The sequence below is a fragment of the Melospiza georgiana genome, chromosome Z (genome assembly GCF_028018845.1).
Source record: "Melospiza georgiana isolate bMelGeo1 chromosome Z, bMelGeo1.pri, whole genome shotgun sequence".
Lineage (NCBI taxonomy): Eukaryota > Metazoa > Chordata > Aves > Passeriformes > Passerellidae > Melospiza > Melospiza georgiana.
The window spans coordinates 61,772,117-61,780,207 of NC_080465.1; the positions used below are offsets into that span (position 1 = coordinate 61,772,117).

Sequence of the window (8,091 nt, forward strand, 5' to 3'; positions counted from 1 at the left end):
CTCCCCGTGCCTCCCGCCCAGTACGGCCGCGCAGTGCGGCTGGGCCCTGCCGCCGTCGGTGAGGCCGCCGGAAGCGGAAGCTTTTCCATTCCCTCTCCGTGTCGCCACATTTCTTTCGTGGGTCCCCCTCTTTTTCTCTGGATGGTCAGTAGCGCTTGGGGGCGAGTGAGGGGCTATTTCGAATGTAACAAATTTAAGGCGGGATAGTTTTTTTTTTTTTTTTTAACCAGTCCTCTGTTTTACCCTGATTCTGTGTTCAAAAGAACAGAAATTTTATAACTGACTTTAGTGAAAGCAGAAATGTTAAAGAAACTTCCCAGTGTGACCATTTACGAGACTCCCTGGCAGCCACTTCCCAATGTCGCCTTCACATGGGCGGCTCAAGTGGCCCGATGTGTCCTCGCTTATCTCCTCACATGCCCCACTCACGCAGACTGGATTTCCCACAGCACTCTCAGATGTCTTGTTTGTTGACGGTGCAGGACCTGGTCCTCCGATACTACCGAGCTACCTGCAGCAGACATATTCCTCAACAATAAAGCAAAAGAGTGGTTTTGAAAGTGTCCTGAAAACTCTAATTTTTGCTTCAGCTGTGTTCAGTGGTGGAAAGATCAGGAAAGGTCTAGACGGACCACAACTGAAGGTGATGGAGCAGTCAGTGTATTACAAAGCAAATGAACATGGATGTCTAGACCCTGACTTAGGGTGATGCTACAGAGTAACTCTCCATGAATTTTATTGCTCTTGTGTCTCATTGTTTCTCAACTAAACGCTGTCCCGATAGAATAGAATCCTTTAGCTGCTAGAATGCATTGTAAGATTCTTTTTATTGGCTTGTTTGGTTTGTTACTGTATACTTCAGCAAAGATTTCAGGGGTATTGTGTGCCTACAGAATGAGAACACTATATTGGTGGTCAGCTCTTTGACATTTGTCATGATGTGAAAGGGAATGTATAAAATGCCAGAGTAGCAAAGAAGCCTTGTGCAGATATATATCTGCAGTTGAAGTAACGGGAAACAACCAGATTTTGTTCAGACGCAGACTCATTATCCCAGTGGCCTTAAACTTAACTGTGTATCAATTACATTGGGTCATATAAAATCACATATAGATACTGTGAAAATAGTGATTAGTTTACTTATTAACAAGTTAACAAGTTTAGCATTGCATCAACTGAGAAAACAGATACACGGTCTTGTGTCACATAATTAGTGTGAATTTGGAAAGCGTAAAACTGATTTAAGTAGTATGTGAGACATTAAACTATCACATGTCTCCCCCTTGAAAATGGCAGACCTTTAATGGGAATAATGTTTCAGATTATATGAACAACAGATTTTGCTGAAGGTGCTGTAGGGATGGAACATGTGAATAAGCTTCTGTGATAGCTTTTTACAAGGTTTATGACTTCAACAGAGCTTGACTGATTCAGGTCCTCCCACTGCCAATATGTATCACCCTGCTTCTATCCTATTAATTACTGTGAGATATATTTTCTCTTGACAAGTCCAAGCAACTTATTTGCAGCACAGGGACATACAACAGAGGAAAGCGTTACATTCAAAAGAAATGTTCTTCTTAGAAAGACAGTCACTGATGTTAAATTATCCTATAGAAATGTCCTTGATGCATGGACTGTGTAAAGTCTAACAGTGCTGGGTTGCTCACTTAGGATGAAACAATGAAATACAGTGTTGTAAACTGCATGTCAGATGCAAAGCATTAGGGGAAAAGAAAAGAGGATTTCCTTGGTCAGTAAAAATTATGGCAGGGCAATATTAGTGTTTTAAAATGCCCTCTTGGCAAAACCATCATCTTTAAAACCAAGAGTTCTAGTGGGGGAAGTTGTTTTTGGAAGATTTTTTTTCCCGAATCAGAAGCTAGTGCTCTTAATAATCAGATTAAGATAGCCTTTGAGATTTCAGATAGAAACTAAAAAAGTAGGGCAATTTATGTTCTTTATTTTGAAACAAAAAGAATTAATGAAGTCCTTGAATATATGATTGTTTCTTTAATCTGGGGGAGGGGTGGAGGTTGTTTAATTGTTGAAATACATAGATTTATTCAGTATTCAAGTCAGGTATTAATACAAAACACTTGCATCCAAAAAATTTGAATGCAAAAATTGTTTCAAGAGAGCTATAAGAGAAATTTTTTCAGGAAGTGTAATGTAACTTCAAACCTGTATGTAAAAACGAGCAATCATTTTTAGATATTTTTAGAATTCTGGACTATTAGTAATTGTCTAACTTATTGGTTAGAGACAAAGTAATGAAATAGAATTTTTAAAAATTGTGATGTTCTGTGATCATTATAGTATACAGCATGTGTCTTTGGGTTATAGTTCCCCATTCTGAGTTCAAATGTAGAACCTTTTTCACTTACAAAAGGAATATGAAACTTTCTTGTCTTATACCTAAATGGAAGAACTTGAGTGCCAGTAAAAGACCCTGAGATAGTTACATTGTCCATTATTAAAAATAATGGAGCTTACTTGAGTTTTACCTTTGAGAAAAGTAAAAAAGTAAAAAAAGCGTTCTTTTTTTTTTTTTTTTACTTCCATCAAACAGACCTTCCAGATTAATTGGAAGAGCACATAAATTACTTTACACAATTATTTGAGTGTCAAGGATGTCTGAGGTCTTATCATCAGAAAATGAAACAGTACTTTGGAGAAAGACACTTAAGAGCTCTGTATATTTTCCGTTTTTCTTGTTTAACTAGTTGAACTGAAATGTCATTTTATGGTTCCTGATACTTGTAGCACCAAAGAGCAACACATCTATTTCCTTTTCTCTCACCACTATAATTCTGTCTATATCGTAGAATATTCTGTGTTGGAAAGAGCCTACAAGGATCATTAGAGCTGGTTCTTAAGTGAAAGGTCCATATGAGCATCAAACCCATAACCTTGGTATTTGCTAACACCACTCTCAATCGCAAGTTGTTTGTTTTCATCCTTTATGAAGTCCTTGTGGAATGACTTTCCAATGATTTTGAGAAATGACGACATAAGAGGTGAGTGCACTTTTCTGCTCTATAGGAGGTTATCAAGGACCATGCTGCCTGCTGCCCCTGTAAGCCATATTAAGCCCTTAAACCCTGAAACTATCCAGTTCTTTAGGTCCCTAAATCATGTTCTATTCTCTATTACTTATGCTATCTGAGGACATCTTTGTCCAAATCTATCTTGTGAAAAACACCAATCACTTGTTTTAAAATTTTAAACTTTTAATAGTAATAAAATGGTTATTAAAACAGTAATAACAATTAGAGGAATATGAGCAAATTCAATGGACCGAGTTAGGACAATAAAGGACAATAAAAAAGGAAAGAATTAAGCATGTCTGGATGCTTCCTGGGCATTAAGCCCCCAAAAAGCATACCTGCTAACAAAGGGTTAAAAAGCAGCAGCCTGTTGTATATTCCTATATCTCACACATGAAGCAAACATTCCTTTTGAACTAGGGATTTTTCTGTTTATTTTCAACTTCTTCCCCCTTCCTCTTGTAAATCATTGTTTGATTCCTCACAGTCTGGAAGGAGGTGGAAGGAGTCTGGTTCTTCCTGATAAGGAGGCACTAATTCTTCTCTGGGATTTTAGTGTCTTGTTGCTGTTATCTCTGTGTGAAGAATTTCTTGATTATCTTATCCGTTCCTTGAGCTAGTTACAAAAAGTATTTTACATCACATAGTTTCTATTTTAATATTGGGTTATAGCCTAAAACTATATTTACCACACTACTTGAAAAGGATTGATACAGTACTACAAATTAATACAACATAGCACATTTAGTATTCCTTTTAATATTTGCAAAGAGCCAATCATATGATATATATTTTTCACATATCTATAGTTACCCTTGCAGAGATCAGAAATCTTTTTGAGTAATCATTTAAAAAACCTCAGTTAAGTCGTTTTCTGTTTAATGACTCTTCCCCTGATGATATGCAAACTAGCTGTAGACTGTTGCAAAACTGCACAATATGCTCTGCAAAAAATTTACAACTATACTTTGTAAACTTTTCTAAGAAAAATTTTGTTTTATATTTAAAATGAATAATTAATTAATATATTTATATATTTATTATATTATTAATACAATATTATATTTATATAATATATTTTAAATTAATAAAAATTCATTTTATATTTGTCTATGATTGGTACTTGACTGCTTTTGAGAATGCATCTGAGTGCCTTTTTAGATAGGTGCCTTTAAAAAATAGCCTAAGCTATTTAGATCTACATAATTGTTATTTGAAATGTCTTCATTTCCTCCGCACAAAACTAATTGAGCTATTTTATTTAAAGAAAACTTTGTGAAAAAGATAGTATGATTTCTTGAACATGAAAGTGGTATCTACAATGTGAAGGTAAGGAATACTTTGAAAGCTAAAAAATACTACCTAAAACCAGGTTTTGAATGGAATTCTGATGCTACACATAGATGTACCCCAGAGGAGATATGGAATGGCACATCCTATACCTGTGCAGTTACAGAGCCAGGGACTCCTATTCTATTCTAGTCTAGTCTACTCTAGTCTAGTCTAGTCTAGTCTATTCTTTGTCCTTTTCATGGTATTCCTACACAAAATGCTTATCATAAATAAAATAGTTTATTATATTTCTCTGTAAGTTTTTGCCAAAATGCCTTGAAGGCGCTAAGAAATCCCATAATGTTTCACATTATTTTTTCATGTTTGTCTATTATCTTTTGGTCTTGTGGTACCAAAGGGCTCTGACAGTGCCAGGATCAATTACCTGTGCCCAAGAACATGAAATAATTAAGAGAGAGGCAAAAAATGCTACTTAAAAAACCCCGAAACTTTATGCTTTTTATTTTAAATAATAAACATAGATTTAAGATAATAAATAATAAACATATATTTTAGATTTATTTATTTATTAATAAACATTATATATATATATAAAATATTTAAATATCTTAAATATTTTAAGATATTTAAATAAGAAACATAGATTTTAAACTATAAACATAGATTTATTAACACATAAATTAGTGTTTTTTTAGGAATAGAATTTTGGGGTGAAACTTGCTAGTAAAAGCAGTGCAATTTTTTTTGCATTTTAAGGAGAGGAACAATAAGAATTAACAATACATTTTTCTCTTTTTATGGTGCTTTTGTAAAATTGAGCTGCCCAATAGAGTCTGCTTTAATTGTAACAGCTAGTTGCTGAAGGCAGACAAGCTACTTTAATTGGTTTCAAAGAAGGAATAATTTTATATTGGTACTGAACACAGCTGGATAGAAACTTTCTAACACAGTTTTAAGTATTAGAAAGCATGCATTCTTTAAGACAACTTGCTGGACACAAGGAACATTTTCTTCTAGTCTTGTGTAACCAAAGACAGGCAAGTCAGGCTTTTTGTTACACATATTGTTTACATATTTATCAGGTATCTATTGTAGAAACAGGCAATCCCCAGCCAGGGAATAATGTGCTTTGACACCATGATTCAGAAAAGCTGAACAAATGCTTTATTAAGCTATACTATATGACACTAATACTATACAAAATTACATACTAAAGATATACTATACTAAAAGGACACTATATTAAAAAGATACTAGAGAATACTATACTATACTAACGAAAAATCCATGACCGTCTGCAGACAGTCACAACACAGCTTTGACCCAACTGGCCAAGGAATCAAAACAACTTTCACCGCTGTCCAATAACCAAATCACTTCCGGTAAACAATCTCCATAACACGTTCCACATGTACAAAACAACAGGCGCAGTGAATAAAGGTAAGAATTATTTTCTCTTCTTCTCTGAGGTTCTCGGTGCCTTCCTCAGGAAAAATCCTGGTAGAGAGAATTATGTCTCTCCCTGTTTAGAGATTGTGAATACCACAGGTATCCTTGCTTGCTAGATGTATATTTGTTGCCCTGTTTGCATAGTTCCATCTCTATCTGAAGTCCTTATTTGATCCTCAGGGGTCTCTTTCAGGGTCTCTGGCAATGTTTGATGACCAAATTGTGGTGTCTGCTGGTTGACCACTAGTTCTGAGCAAGCACAGTTTGTTTCCAGCAATTTGCAAGGCTGTTTTGATCTATCTGTGCTCCCAGAGCTCAGCCCACATCCCCAGGATTTCTCCAAGATTGTTCTGCAATGTGAACAGCATTCTGTTACTTATCAGGCCATGGGATGTAGCAATGTACCATTTCCCTTATCAATATACAACTATATTTAAAAAAAAGGGGCTTATAGCACCAATAAATTTACTTAAGGATTTTCAGATTACTTCTTGATACTGGTCCAAGATAATGCTTCTTTGGCAAGCTTTCCTCTACAATGGTATCTTTTGGTATTCCAATGAACATTTTTTTTTCATAATTCTCATATTTATCTTCAGGTCTAACAGCTTCCAAGAGAATCTAGGCTATCTACCTACAGAGGAAAGCCAGAAGGAGTCCCAGCTTGTATCATGCATTATAGGTGCCCTTCCTTCATGTTCCCATGCTTCTTTTATTTTAACTGAATTGATCCAAATCTGTGATACCTTCATGTTTTGAGCCTGTTGACCATTGCAGCCTCTTCCTCTTTCACAGAGACACTGTAAACTTCCTAGAGGCACTCTGCCCCTCAGCTGAAGTTAAATCATGTTGCTACCAAGCACTGTCTTCTGCAGCGCTTTGTGAAAATCTTCTGCTCTCTTCCTCAGAAATAACAGCTCTGTCCTGAACAAGAGATTAACAAAAGGACAAAAATGCTCCAGTAGAGGGAGCACCGTGAGTGCCATATGTTGATTGTTCTTAATGACAATAGCTCATTTCTTTTCCAGGCTGCTCTGGTCTACCCAGAGACTCACCTGTACAGATGTGCTACTCCTAGTAAAAGCTTTCTGCTTTTTATAGGACACATACTTCATGCACCTGTGGTAGTCCTGTCCCTTCCTGGAAGCCCTGAATATTCTCTATAAGGATGAGTGGCTTATGGCTGTTTCCTGATGCTGAAAGCCTGTATGATGTCTGCTGTTGAAAAGGGTTGGAGGTTAGGGCTTCAAAATAAACAGCACTTCTTCCCACTTTGATTACTTCTTAAAACTCTAATGTATCCGTTTCAGAGATTTACATTCATGACTGTCATTAAATGCCAGAAATTTCCTGATTAATTGCCACATTTAAGTATTCTCTGGGTTTGCATTACTCCTTGCCATTTAAAGTTATATGTTTTCCTGTTTCTGAAACTTTGATGTTTTGATTGCTTGTATTTTTTCTTGCAAAAGTATCAAGAATCCAATATGTTTTGTCAGTGGTGAGGTATAGTATTCATGGCTTTAACACATTCCCAAAAGATGATTTTCATGAGATGGGAAACAAAGGGAAAAGAAAAAAGCAAACTAAAAATATATTCTCTGACATTTTTCTTGTTTTGTCAAAAAAGAGCTTGTTTTAAGAACAAAAAAAAAAAAAAAAACAATGCAACAGTCCTAACAGTTACAGAAATCTATTTATTTCCTCTATGAAACTGTGGAATGGTAACACAATTTTCTGCTTAGAACTCTTTGGATTATTTACGGAGAGTTAATTAAATCTTAGACACTTAGATTCCTAGTATTATGCACACAACCAATTTACTTTAAAACACACAAAATTACATGCAACTACTCTGAAGATGCAGAAAGTAGAGTTCATTATGAATTTTTTCTGTAATCATAGAACAGATAGTGGTCTTAAAAGACTAATTGGTTTAACAGCTAACTGGTTTTCAATATAAAAGTGAGTTAGAAATTTTTTCAAACACAGCTTACACTCATGAATCAAGTGTCAAGAACCACAATTTACAGTTGGACCTTTATCACACTTTACTCTTTGTCTTCATTCAACGTTGAATGAAAAAGAGAAAATAAGAGTAGACCATATAGGGATAATAGCTGAAGATATGGAGAGTGCTTGTTGCTGATAATACTTCTAATTATTTTAAAATATTTGGAGTTATCACCTGCCAACAGTGAAATGCAAGAGACAAAAAAAAATAATTGGTAACATTTTGTTGAGAAATAAAAGTTTAGCAAAAGAGCCATTGAAGTGTGTCATATCAAGCAAGATGCAG

General features: G+C 35.3%; 1 long non-coding RNA gene across 2 annotated transcripts; it reads left to right on the plus strand.

The window, feature by feature from the left end:
* The first annotated feature begins 732 nt into the window (after positions 1-732).
* Positions 733-7,601, plus strand: LOC131095604 (uncharacterized). 2 transcript variants are annotated; one of them, XR_009115900.1, is made up of 4 exons: positions 733-814; positions 2,829-3,020; positions 5,645-5,783; positions 6,392-7,601. It is a non-coding gene; the product is annotated as an uncharacterized LOC131095604 (long non-coding RNA). The 2 variants fall into 2 exon arrangements; XR_009115901.1 differs by lacking the exon at positions 5,645-5,783.
* The last annotated feature ends 490 nt before the right edge of the window (positions 7,602-8,091 follow it).